The 13,771-nt window shown below is 56.2% G+C and overlaps 1 long non-coding RNA gene across 1 annotated transcript; it reads left to right on the top strand.

The window, feature by feature from the left end:
• The first annotated feature begins 10,319 nt into the window (after positions 1 to 10,319).
• On the top strand, positions 10,320 to 13,154 carry LOC106727342. Its single transcript, XR_001363506.1, has 3 exons — positions 10,320 to 10,503; positions 11,748 to 12,627; positions 12,767 to 13,154. It is a non-coding gene; the product is annotated as an uncharacterized LOC106727342 (long non-coding RNA).
• The last annotated feature ends 617 nt before the right edge of the window (positions 13,155 to 13,771 follow it).

Raw genomic sequence — 13,771 nt, 5'->3', positions numbered from 1 at the left:
ACATTGGATTCCCCTGAGCTTTTTTCCACTCATGCCAAGCACATGTGTGTGTAGGGAGAAGGGATAAAGGCAGTAATATCCACATTTTAAAATAAAATGATTAAAAACTTTAAAAGTAAACTTCGATATGGTTTTAAAAAATTAAAACATTAGGGACAACTTTCTGTGGAAAACCTGCAATCCCCTGCCACACTCCACGGCCGCCCCAGTGTTGTTCCACAGAGGCAATAACTTTCTACTTTTGTTTTCACTTCTCCAAATAATACTTATACTTCTTGTGTTTTATTTGTGCTACCGCTGGTGTGCCAAAACCATTTACTTTCTACATTCTTAAAAAATGTTTCCAAATTCTATTTTCCAGAAAGACAATGACAGAGTCTATTGTCTAATGCATCACTTTTCCTAGAAGTCACAGAAAAATGCATTTTCACTATGCAAAGGAGCATCCTAACATCACCAACACCACTTCTGAACAGGCAGGTCTTCTATCAGCTGCAAAATTCCCATGCAAATGGCCTTGGGTTAGGATTCATGCTCAGTTATTGTATCACCAAAAAGCTATTTTCTTTAAGTAATTTATTTTTCTAAACCTGGCTCGTCATCTCTAAAATGAGAATAACGTTCATTCCACCTACCTCACAGGATTGACTATCAACTGAAAGAATGTGAGAGCACTTAAAAACGAACAATACCACATCATGCAAGAGACTGAAACTGGAATTAATGAACTCTGGGTGTACACAGGAGATAGGGAATGAGACTTAACAGATTATTTCTCATAGTTCTGGCTGCAAGGAGCCAGTATTTACAAAAGGATTCCCAGAGGATGCTCTTATTTTTTATTTATTTTATTTTCTTCACATCTTCACATGAGATTATTTTCCCCCCATTGCTTTTCAGAGAGAGTGTAAGGGAAGGAGGGAAGGGAGAGAGAGAGAGAGAGAGAGAGAGATGAGAATACATCGACCTAGCTAGGGTCTTAACCACTACATACAATACTGTGAAACTGGTGTTCTGACATGACAATTCCACATATCTGATAAATAGAACTTTAGCATTTCATCACACCACACAGAGGACCCTCCCCCGACCCCCCCATATAGAAATGCCTATTTCTTAACATTTTGTAAGTTATTTTTTGCCCTTTAGAAGATTTTGTGTCAAAACTATTTAAAAAAAAAAATTTAAAAAAAATATATTTTATTGATTTTTTACAGAGAGGAAGGGAGAGGGATAGAGAGTTAGAAACATCAATGAGAGAGAAACATCAATCAGCTGCCTCCTGCATACCCCCCACTGGGGATGTGCCTGCAACCAAGGTGCATGCCCTTGACTGGAATCGAACCCGGGACCCTTGAGTCTGCAGGCCGACGCTCTATCCACTGAGCCAAACCAGTCAGGGCGCCCCCCAGTATTTTTTGAGGCCCCACTATGTGCCAAGCACTGACACAGCTGCGAACACAAGTCCCTGACCAGTGGTGGTGGGGATATAAAGGCGGGGAGGAGTCGGGTGGGGTGAGGTGGGGCGCGGGTACCCTCATATACACGGGCAGGGCAGTTCTCTAAAGAAATGAGCTCTGAGCACCGTGTGGTGCTGGGGTCGGGGGTGGAAGGCCCAGGCCCGGGTCGGGAGCTCCCAGGATGATGGCGGAGACCCAGGAGTAGGTGCTGCCGTCAGACGGGCACCGAGCACACGAGGTTCTGGGGCTCGAGCAGCAGAGAGAAGAGCATCCACACCCGGCTGGGTATGGAGAGAGCCTTCCCAGAAGCGGACTCGGAACTGAGTCTCAACAAACAATTACGTGTTGGAAAGGGAGGAAGAATGTTCCGGAAGAACCCACATGAGAGGCGTGAACCGAGAACTGTGAGATGGGGTCCATGTGGGCGCCGGAGGGCCCTGGTGGATGGATCGTGAGGAGCTGTGTGCCTGGGTTTCACCCTGAGGGCTGTGGCCACCATCCCAGGCTCCTGGATCAGCCACAATCCACAGGCCACATCCTGCCCACGGCCTGTTTTCTTTGTTTGTTATTATTCAATTTATTGAATGGCCTGTTTTGAACAACCTGCAAACTAAGGACCGATTTTGCTTTTTGAAATGATTGGGGGCAAAAAATCAAAATAAGAATATTTCGCCGAAACCGGTTTGGCTCAGTGGATAGAGCGTTGGCCTGCGGACTGAAAGGTCCCAGGTTCGATTCCGGTCAAGGGCATGTACCTTGGTTGTGGGCACATCCCCAGTAGGAGATGTGCAGGAGGCAGCTGATCGATGTTTCTCTCTCATCGATGTTTCTAACTCTCTATCTCTCTCCCTTCCTCTCTGTAAAAAATCAATAAAATATATTTAAAAAAAAATAAGAATATTTCATGACAAGAGGTCAGGGTTCAATTCCTGGTCAGGGCACATGTCCCGGCTGCAGGCTCAGTCCCCAGTAGGAGGCAGTTGATCAATGATTCTCTCTCATCATTGATGTTTCTCTCTCTCCCTCTCCTTTTCTCTCTCTAAAAAAAAAATCAATAAAAACACATTGAAAAAAGATTTCATTGGGACTCAGCCACGCCCTTTCCTTCCGATTGCCTGGGGCTGCCTTCCCTCCGCGGGGCAGAGTGGAGGCGTCTGGACAGAGGCCGCGTGGCCTGCGCACTTGGACTGCGGCCCACCTGGTCTGCACAGGAAGACGCGGGGCTCTGAGACCCGGCCTTGTAGGCAGGTGCCCGGGGAGCAAGACGGAGGTCGGGGCCCTGAAGAGTCCCTGCTGCTGAGGCCGCCCGGCCCGAGGCTGCCCCTTCTGAGGGTGGAGACCGCTGGGCACGCGATCCGCTCCTCTGCTGGAATGTCACCTGCTCCTTTCCCGGGCGCAGAGTCAGCTGGTGCAGGAAGCCTGCGCCCTCCCAGGCCGCCCTGCTCGGTGAGGCTCCCTCCCCAACCCTCTGGGAGAGGGCACTGGGGCCCCGAGGGCCGCCTGGAACGTTCCCTCTGGCAGATGTTTACAGCCTCAGGGGTGCTCCAGGCCCGGAAGGAGCCCCGTGGTCCCTGGAGCAGCCTGCCCTTCCCCAGCAGCCCCTCTCCCTGCTGGAATGGCAGGTCCTTTACCTCGAATCAGGTTTCACTGTTTTGTTTTCCCTTCGGGAACAAGCTGTCCATTGGAGGGCAGGCGTGAACCTGGCTTTCTGGAGCGGGAGGCCGCCTCCCATTGCTCCACTGCGGGAACCCCGCCTCCTGGAGTTCACCCTGGGACCCGGAGGGAAGCCAGGATTGGGGGGTCACTCAACCGACACTGGGTCCCCCAACTGAGCCTGAAACAGGGGGGCCCATTCCTTTTTTTTAAAAAAAAATTTTTTTTTATTGATTTCAGAGAGGAAGGGAGAGGGAGAGAGAGAAACATCATTGATGAGAGAGAATCATTGGCTGCCTCCTGCACGCCCCCTACTGGCGATGGAGCCCCCAACCTGTGCATGTGCTCTGGCCTCCTTGTTCACAGGTCAATGCTCAGCCACTGAGCCACTGAGCCGGGCAGAGGGCCCATTCCTGATTAGGTCCCAGGGTGGACGGGCTATTGGATTCTAGGGCTGGCGGTGAGTCAGTCCAGGGCGGCTCCACAGCACTCCGGGCCCGGCCCTGCTCGGTGAGGCTTCCTCCCCAACCCTCTGGGAGACGGGATTCGGGCCGCGTGGGCTGCCTGGAACGTTCCCTCTGGCAGCTGTTTATAGCCTCATGAAGTGTCCAGAGAGAGGACGGCTGCTCCCTGACAAGTAAATGGAGGGACAGGCAGGGGAAGGAGGGCACCCCGGGAACCAGAACTACTCTCAACTACAATCCTCATCCTCTGGGTCAGGCATCTCTGGGCAGCAGGTCCCCAAGCCCTCCTGGGTCACCCAGCGCAGCCCCACCCCGTCGGCTCAGACCCCAACTGGCATCTGGAGGGCGGTCCCTGCCGGGAGCCCCAGGGACAGAGGAGAAAGTGCACAGAGGGCTCTTGGCCCCGCCCCGGCCAGCGCCCCCTCTGACCTCCGCATGGAGGCCCAGACGCTGAATCAAAGGGCGTGGAGCCAGCTGGCAGGAGGCAGGCAGAGGCCTGACAGCACGGCCTCCACCAGCCCACAGGTCAGGATCGCCCGGCGAGGAGGGGCACGAGGGATGAGCCCCCGACAGCCTCCGGGCGGTCATGTTTAAACACGCGCATGCGACCGCTACCAGAGCATTAGGCAGGCTGTGGGAGGCGTCTAAAGGCCTGATCAGGCTCACTCGGGGCTGAGGTCAGAGACCCCCCCTCTCCCCACTGTCAACAGTGGGTGTCAGAGGCATCCCTGTGAGCCGACGCTGCAATGGAGCCCCATCTCTCCCCATCCCCACACGGGCAAGGGTGGGGGGCCCAGGAAGGGGAGGGTCCAATCTGAGCCAAAGCAAAGACCAGTCACTGAAATATCACCGAAATATTCGAAACGGCATCCTTAAATACGGGACACTTGCCCGGACGAAGGCTGCTGCTATAAATGTAAACTCTCTATCTTTGGGAAACACTTGGAAAATAAGCTCTCTTTCAAAGCCGTGTTCCAAGGCATTTAAAAAATATATATTTTATTGATTTTAGAGAGGCAGGGAGAGGGAGAGAGAGAGACAGAAACATCAATGATGAGAGAGGATCATTGATCGGCTGCCTCCTGCACGCCCCACACTGGGGATCGAGCCTGCAAAGCAGGCATGTGCCCTGACCAGGAATGGAACCCTGACCTCCTGTTCATAGGTCGACACTCAACCACTGAGCCACGCCGGCCAGGCAACAAGGCCTAAGGCATTTTGGTCATTTGTTCGTTCATTCATTCATGCATTTATTCATTCATTCAGTCAACAGACACATTGAGGCCCAAGCATTATGCCGGTCAGCAGTGAGTCAGGCCCAGACTTGGCCCTGAAGGATCGCGGTTTGGGTGTGTGGGGGTTGGAGAGGGGACACGGACAGATAATCAAAAACAACGTGTAGGCAAGTGCTGCAACTGAACCACACACAGGGCATGTGAGCCGGGGGATGGCTTCCAGCCGGAGGAGAGGCGGGGCACTGAGTCAGGGAGGCTTTTTGGAGGAGGTCATGCCTGAATTGAGTGATAAAGGATGAGTAAGCATCTGGGGATCCAGGTGGGGGGATGCAGAGGAGACAGCAAGAGCAGAGGTCCAAAGGCAGGGAAAAGCATCGTGTGTGTGTGTGTGTGTGTGTGTGTGTGTGTGTGTGAATTGTGTGGCTGACTTACTGAATGAGGCGGAGGGTACAGGGAGGAGGGGGGAGAGAGGCGGGGGCCAGCCCTGGAAGGCCCTGTGCTCCTTGCTAAGGAGCTGTTTTTCATTCCATCAGGGATGGGGAGATTCCAAAGCAGGTGAGTGAAATGGAGTCCCCTCTGCCACGTGCATTGCTTGGGTTCCTTTTAGTTGCATATTACAGAAACCCAGCGCCAATTCCTTTGAGCACAAAAGGCTGGCCAGCTTTCCAAAGTGAAATGTCTGAGGATGAATAGAGTCAACTTCAGGCAGAGCTGGATCCAGGCGCTCGGGCAGTGCTGACAAGAGCTGGCCTCCCAGTTGTCTCTGATTTCTCCCAGGTAGGTTTTATTCTCGGGTGGGCACTCCTCGCCCGGTGGCAATGGTGGCTGCCAGCAACTCTAGTCTCCCATTCTGCAGATTTATCGGGCCAAGTAGAGGGTGCGCGGGGGTCCTGCTCTAGCAAAAGTCCTGCAGCTGCTCTCATTGGCTGGGATTGAGTCACAAGCCCGTCCCTGAACCAATCACCATGACTGATTTGCAAGCCTCGGGTCATGTGCCCTCCCCTGTGAGCAGGGGATGGTGCAGCCACATGGATTGAGGAAGGGGAGTTGGGGTGACTTCCCCAAAGTAAAACGCAGGCGCTGCGACCAGGAGAAGGGGAAATGGGTGTGGAGTAGGTAAAAGCAACAGACTTCCAGTCACATACACATTGCAAGACCCCATTTACTTGAAATGTGCAGAATAGGTAAATCCGAAGGGCAGGGGAGCTATTGGGGGCTGCCAGGGGCCGGGAGGAAGCGGGCTGGGGAGCAGCGGTTAAGGGGGTGATGACAATGTTTTGGAACCAAATAGATGTGGTGGTTGCCCAACACTGTGAAGGGCTGAATGCCGCTGAGTTGTTCACTTTACAGTGGTTACTTTTCCCTCACAGGAGTCTCACCTCCATAAAAAATAAAAACACGCCACACGCCCGCCCCCCAGGATCCTGGGGTGCTGCTGGGCCGTGCGACCCCTTCCTTCCTCCCCCTCCTCCTGCTCTCTCCCTTCTCTCTCATTGGACCATGAAGCAGGGGTGATTCCGGGCCTGGTCACTGGCAGGTCCGTTTCCCGCTGCAGGGGCTGGAGACCTGGGTGGCTGGTCCAGAGGCTGAGCTCATGTACCTTCTGAGACCTGGTAGATGGGGCTCCAGGGAGATGCCAAGCGCGTCCTGTTTGCCAGCTGTACTGGCTCAGGGCGGTGGAAGGGCACCGCTCTACGCAGGGTGCCCGCTGCAGCCCCGACAGGCCGGCCAGGAGCACTCGGAGGGAGGGTTTCCGTCATCACTTGGCACGCGGATGCGCGCTTGATGCCATCGGCACCGTGAGAAAGGGCTGGGCTTGCGGGAGAGCCATTGGCGCTGCAGCCGTAAAGGAGAAAGAGGGTTTTGGCTCTCTCGCTGGGCCTTTCTGAACCCTCCAGCCTGGGGTTTGGGCAGAGCCCAAGCCGCCTAGGGGCTCTCCCAGAGTGAGTCCGCACGGGCTCCTTCAGGATCGGAGGCTGGATCCAAACCCTCCTCCTTGGCTGCTCGGCACCAGCTGCTGCTGCGGGATGAGGCCTCTGGTGCCCGCGGGCCTGGCGCTGGCTCGCTGGCGTGGCCACAGGGACGGTCCCTCGGGCTCGGCTGTGCTCTCTGTTCCTACCTGGAGCTGGGACAGGCTGACCGCAGCCGGGGTCTGGTCTCAGGACGGGGATGCTCCGGGATTCTCAGGACGGGGTCCTGGACCCGCCTGCAGGGCAGTGGGGTTGAGGGCCTGTTTACGAGGCAGATCCTGGCTCTCCCCTCCCTCATCTGCCACAGGGTCAGAACCTCTTGGAGCCATTTCACAACCCTCCCCCTCCCCGGGGTTGGAGCACAATTGAAGTGAGAGGGCAACCCTGTTTTTCTCCTCGAGGTTGAGGGTTTCCCCTCTTGCCTGGAGGGTGGGGTAGCAATTCCTGTGATGCTGGGTTCTGGCAGACAGTGTGGGGGGTCCTGGCACCGAGGCCTGGGTTTGAACCCTGATTCCACTCCTTACTCCAGCTCAGGGACTAACCGCTTCACTTCACTGGTCCCCAGTGTCCTCATCTGTAAAAAGGAGCCCCCCAAATTCATGCCCATGCAGACCCTTGAAATGTGACCTGCTTTGGAGACAGGGTCTTGGCAGATGTAGTTAGTTAAGGATCTTCAGGTGAGATCACCCCAGATTTCGGGTGGGCCCTAAGTCCAATGACGGTGTCCTTGTAAGAAAAGGAGAGGACGCAACGCATAGAGACATACACGGCGCACAAAGGCCACGGGGGGATGGAGGCAGGGAGGGGGGGTGCTGGGGCCACGAGCCAAGGAAGTGGGCACCTACCGGCTGGATCTCCCACCTCTGGCCTCCTGAGCTGTGGGAGGACGGGTTCCTGTTGCTTTAAGCCACCCAGTTTGTGGTCATTTGCGATGGGCAGCCCTGGGGAACGAAACAGAGGGCAGGTACCTCCTAAAGCAGCGGTTCTCAACCTGTGGGTCGCGACCCCTTTGGGGGTCGAACGACCCTTTCACAGGGGTCGCCTAAGACCATCGGAAAACACATATATAATTACATATTGTTTTTGTGATTAATCACTATGCTTTAATTATGTTCAATTTGTAACAATGAAATTGGGGGTCACCACAACATGAGGAACTGTATTGAAGGGTCGCGGCATTAGGAAGGTTGAGAACCACTGTCCTAAAGCATCAGAGACACAGCCCATAGCAGGTGCTCCGTGGACAGCCACTGTCATCACTGTGCTGCCGGTGGGCCTGGAGAGGACCGGCGTGTGGAAGGAGCACCCCCAGGGCCCCCAGATGGTGCACTGTCTCACCCCACCGCCCCCCAGCTGCCCGAGGCTGGAGCCCTGGAACACGGCCTGGAAGGAGCGAGAACAAGGAGTCGCCTGGGAAGGCGGCTGCAGGCGGAGGGCTGCGGGCTGCAGGAGGAATGCTCACGCCATGAATCACGCGCAGCAGGCCCGTGGCTGCTGCTGACACGTTGCACCCCGGGGGCAGCACAGCCGTGACCTAATGCTGGTTGTCACTTACTCAGGGCCCCTCCCAGCTCCGCCCAATGCCTCAACGCTGCCCAGAGGGAGCTGTCCCCACCCCAGCCTGCGCTACCCTCCCCTGTGCGCACAGCGGGACCAGCAGACCTTCCGAGCCAAGGCCTTTGCAGAGGCTTATGATTTGGATGCGTTTGGAACGGGCCAGGCGTGAACCCTGGGCCACCGGTGCGTCTGCCACGGCTGCACCGGACAGCCGGCTGGAATAGGCTCCGAAGGGGTTTGTGCCCAGGCTGGACGCTATACAAACAAGGCTTACTGGTGGGGAAACTGAGGCCCAGAGGGGTTAAGGGCTCGCTCTGCACTTCCAAGTGAGAGGGCTCCGTGGCGACAGAGCCAGGGTTGATTTGAGGTTGACCTGGGGAAGGCTCTGTGCTACCCCCTGGGCCAGTGCTCTCTTCCTGGCTGCTGGAAGCTCCTTTCCTGCTCCCGGGCTCTGGATGTGGCCCCAAGTCAGGGCATCGTGGCTCCTGTCTGGAGAACCCACCTCCTGGAGGCGCACAGGGCTGTGGACAGCGGCTGCGGACAGCAGTGAGCGCAACCAACTCCCCCGTGTCCACCGCCTTCCGGGATGGAGAGAGCTTCCCCAGGTTCTGGGTTTGGGTTCTTGGCCACAGTTGCCAGATCACCGGGAGCAAGGGCTTTAGGGGACTCCTAGATGGGACATGGACCCTGGAGGATGGGTCCCTGCAGCCCCCCACCTGGCCTGCGTCTCCCGTCTCCCGGGAGAAAGCTACCCGCTTCCCTGCCTGGGGGCTTCGACTGGGGACCTAGAGCTGTGGGCGGGGCCACGGTGAGCTCTTCAAACCTCCTGCTTATTTTTTTTTTACCATCATGACTTGAAGCCAATATTTAAAGGTTACCAAGGCAACAGCCCAAATCTCCCAGCCCTTGGACCCCCTCCAGCCCCACTCGATGGGGACGAGGGCAGGAGGGGGAACAAGAGAGTGAGTCAACCGCCCCCCACCCCCAACCACCTGGGAAAACAGTGACGGAACACCAGATCGCAGCCTCTCCTGTTTGTGCTCCTGCGACTCAGCACTTTTCACACACGCGGAGCAGCCAGGCAGGCCCTCTGTCCCAACATCTTATTTCGTTTCTGTCGTTATCGTTGGAGCCAGTAGGGGTTTCAAACGTTTTATTGGAGCTTAATCTACGTGAAGAATGTGTGCAAACCCTAAGGGCAGAATTCCCCCCACAGGCCTAGCGCACCCTTTCCTGGGCCCAGGTCCATAAACAGCACAGGGCAGCCCTGGAGGCCCCCGTCCCCAGGCCTCGTAGCCATACCCACAGGGTAACCACGGTCCCGGCAGGTCACAGCCAGCGTAGTTTGGCCTGTTTTTGTACTTCCTACACACGAATCCTAACCATGTCCTCTCTTGGGTTGAAGCCAACAGCACTTTTAGCTTCTGAGATCCGAGTGGCTTCTCCCACCGCCAGCTCCAGGGAGGAGCGAACAGAGCCGACCAGAAGGCACCTTCCCCGTCCCACAGGCCACACGGCATCAAGACAGGGGCCGGGAGGCATGCATAGAAGGGGGGGGGGGGTGTGTGATTTTGATTTTTCAAAAAGGCACAGCATCCTTCTTCCTTGGGTGGCATAACCGGGACTTCCCCGGCTCGTCTCTACCCGATGCACAGGGAAGGGGAAAGGAGGGGGACCCCAGAGTCGTAAGAAGCCCCCCAGGGAGGCCTCCAGAGCCCTGGCTTCTCCTAGCAGGGCCCGGGCTCCCACCCCCTCTCTGCAGGCCAGTGGGCCTCCCCACTGCAGGGCTGGCTCCCTTGCCCCTGTGTTTATGCCTGGTCGGTGCAGACAGGGGATGCAGCAGTGTCCCCGTGGTGTGGGCGGGCCTGCGCCCGGCGGGGCAGGTTCCCTCGCTTCCTGTCCCAGGATCAGGAGGGGGAGCCGTTGCTGGTGCTTTACATTCTCTGGGCCTGAGAGTCTCAAACTCCCTGCAGAGAAAAACCTGCGTCTAACAGTCCGGGCAGACCGCTGCCTTGGTGAGATACGGGACCAGGACCTCCCGGGAAGACGGAAGAGGAGAAGCAAGGGCCTTGCAGAGAACAGCTGTCCCTCCGTATCCGAGGGGCATTGGTCCCAGCCCTTCCGTCCCCCCTCGGATACCAACATCCGAGGATGCTCGAGTCCGGTAATAAAATGACAGTATTTGCACATAACCCGCCCCCACCTCCCTGTCTGCCTGAAACCACCTCTCGTTAACCCTAGTGCCCAATACAATAGAGGTGCTGGGTAAACAGCTGTTACGCTGTATTGTTTAGGGAATAACGACAAGAATCAGAGGCCTGTACCTGTTCCCCACAGACGGGACCCCTGTGGCCTCAGGGCCTGGTGCACGCAGCAGCCACGTCACCTTTTCTTTCTGAAACATTTTGCTCCACGAACCCGGGGGTGAGGAGGGAGGGCGGACTGTATTCTGCCTGCGCTTCTTTCTTCTTCTTAGGTGCGATGGTCACAGAGCTGCATTTCATAAACTAGAACAGGACACACCCAACAAGGGGAAAGGCACCCGGGAGTTGCTCAGGGCTTGCTCTTGGTCTCTGTACTTACTTTGTTGGACTCGGGACAAGCTGGCCAAGCCCAGGTCTGCGGGCCCCGCCCTGCGCTGGCCTGGAGCTGGCATCGCCGGTGGCCCCCGCATCTTCTTCCTGCGTCTGCGCAGGTACGAGACGGGAGGCTCTGCCCGCCCCTTTGGGACACTTGTCCCAGACCCCGCCCGTGGAACCCTTGCTCTTTCCAGTTGCTTATAGGTCCCGGAGCTACATTTCTTTTCTTTTTTAAATGTTTCTTATTTATTTTTATTTTTTTAAAATAATAGAGCCGGGACTCAAGTTCTGGTTTCAAAGCTATACTCTTTTTTAAAAAAAAATTGATTTCAGAGAGGAAAGGAGAGGAAGAAAGAGAAACATCAATGATGAGAGAATCGTTGATTGGCTGCCTCCTGCACGCCCCCTACTGGGGATCGAGCAGGCAACCTGGGCATGTGCCCTTGACTGGAATCGAACCCAGGACTCTTAAGTCGCAGACCGACGCTCTAGCCACTGAGCCAAACCAGCTGGGGCCCAGAGTTACATTTCCTTTCTTTCGCCCTCTCGTGGCTTTTCTCTCTCAGATGTGGGACAGGCTCCCTCCGGAGCTGGACAGGAATATGATGTTGCTGACGAGAACACAGCGCCACCCCCCAACCCTCTCTTCTTCCTTAGTGACCCCCACCCCCCCGCCCCTGGAGTCCTGGCCCCTGGTGCCACCCTCAGGGAGATGCCGAGTGTGGGAAGGCGGTTTCTAGTGTGTAGGAGGCACCTTTGCCCCCTCCTTGCTTGAGTCTTCCTCCTGTGGTTCAATCCGAGATCACACGGCCTGGACTTTTTCTCGCAGGAGGGTCTCAGGACCAAGGGGACCAGCAGCTTTATTCTGGCGGAGGTCACCACCAGGTACAGGGCCACGCCCTCGCCCCAACGCTCTCTCTACCCCGCAGGCAATCCTTGGTCTCGGTTCCTCTTCCTCCAGGGAGACCGCCAAGATTGCTGATCCTTCCTCCCTGTTACAGCTGGGTCAGCTCCTCCGTGGCCAGCTATTGGGTGACCAGCCTCACCAAAGGACAGAGACCAATGATGCCTCCTCTGCCCCGAGGGTCACCAGGCTCATCTGACCAGAGTGTCCCCGATGCGAGGAGGCTGCAGTGTGTCTTCTACAGCAGATGGTTTGTTTGAGCTTCCTTAGGGACCGGGGGCTCGGTGAGGACGATGAGGACGGTACAGCCCCCGCAGAGGCACGCGTGGAACTGCGTGCGGGGATTTACGAGCTGTCACCGTCCTGCTGCGGACAAGCCTTCCTGCCGTTCCCTTTCCTCTCTTCATTCCTCGCTCTCCTTCCTTTTTTCTTTTTAATAACCCTGGCTGCATAGTTCCTCTAAACCAAACCATCTGTGTACCAGCTCTTAGAAGCAGCAATAAAGGCGGCGAGGACCAGAGCCCTCTGGGCCCAGGCCCTTGCCTGGCGTGTCCAGGAGGCCCGGGGAGAAGGGAAGGGTCCCTGGGGGTAGCGCATCTGAAGTTGCCTGTGCACAGCGGAGAGGATCAGAGGGCTGAGGCAGGGACATCACAGGCTCGGGCGTCACCTGCCTGCCGGTGAGGAGCTGCAATGAGGCGACTGTGCGCATCCGGCTCACGGTGCCAAGATCACTCCGTCCATCCAGAGCAGAGCGGCGAGGACAGATGAGCCGGGAAAACAGTTCACAACAATGCGCAGCGCCTAGGTGACCGGGGGAAAAAGAGAAGTCTGTTTGGGAACAGATTTCGGCCTCCCCTTCCAAGGCATTAGTAATTCAAGCAGCAGCGAGGGTAATGCTGACTTGGGAAACTATGAAAAGTCGTATAACAATGTTCTTTTCACAGCTTTCATCGTTGGCTCGCCGGGCTCTGCGCGCCGTCAGCCACCTAATCATAAACAGAGGGGGGCGCTGCCATCTGGCAGCCAGGCCCAGGCGTGAGCTGTCAGCTGGGCTGGGGTCCCTTCCTGGGCCAGGTGTCCCCAGGCCTGGGGCCAGGTGCTGGGCCCCAGCAAACCTGGATGGCGAGTCCCACCCAGCCACTGCCCTGAGGGTGGCGCACGCCCCTCTAGGAGAGAGAAACGAGGGACGGAGGTGCTGACAACTACAGTGTCTGGCCCAGCAAACAGGCTGGAGGAAAGATGAAATCCTAGGTCAGCAAAACCCGGCTTAAAACATATTTTTTTAAAAACATTTTTTTTAACCTGGCTGGCATGGCTCCGTGGTTGAGCGTCAATCTATGAACCAGGAGGTCACAGTCAGGGCACATGCCCGGGGTTGCGGGCTCAATCTCCAGTAGTGGGTGTGCAGGAGGCAGCCAATCCATGATTCTCTCCCATCATTCTCATCATTGATATTTCCATCTCTCTCTCTCCCTCTCCCTTCCTCTCTGAAATGAATTAAAAAATAATATAGATATAAACAGTTTTAATGTAATTTATTTATTTTTGGTGGGAAAAGGGGGGGAAGTGAGAGAGAGAAAGAGGAACTGACCTGTTTGCCAGGCACTGAGAGGGTCCCAGGCGACGGGGCGTTACCTTCTCAACCTGGAGAAGTCCCCGGCCAACCGGGACGTGTTGGTCACCCTAGCGGGTGGGGATGCCCACAGAGGAGGGAAAAGCCCAGCATCCAATGGCAGCACCGGGGACTTGCCTCTAACTCCCCGCTGGCCCCTGGGAAAATCGCAGAGCTTCCCAGGGCGTATCTACAACAGGAATAGATTGGACTCCTGGGGGCAGATGAAGGTCAACAGCCTACAGGCCCGGCAGGTAATCTGAGAGCGAAGGGGGCGGTGTGAGGGCACAGGTGCCCTGGGGGGCGGTGGGCAAGCAGACCTGGACACGCGGTTCCT

Source organism: Myotis brandtii, unplaced genomic scaffold, assembly GCF_000412655.1.
Source record: "Myotis brandtii unplaced genomic scaffold, ASM41265v1 scaffold410, whole genome shotgun sequence".
Lineage (NCBI taxonomy): Eukaryota > Metazoa > Chordata > Mammalia > Chiroptera > Vespertilionidae > Myotis > Myotis brandtii.
This window is presented reverse-complemented; position numbering and strand designations above follow the sequence as displayed.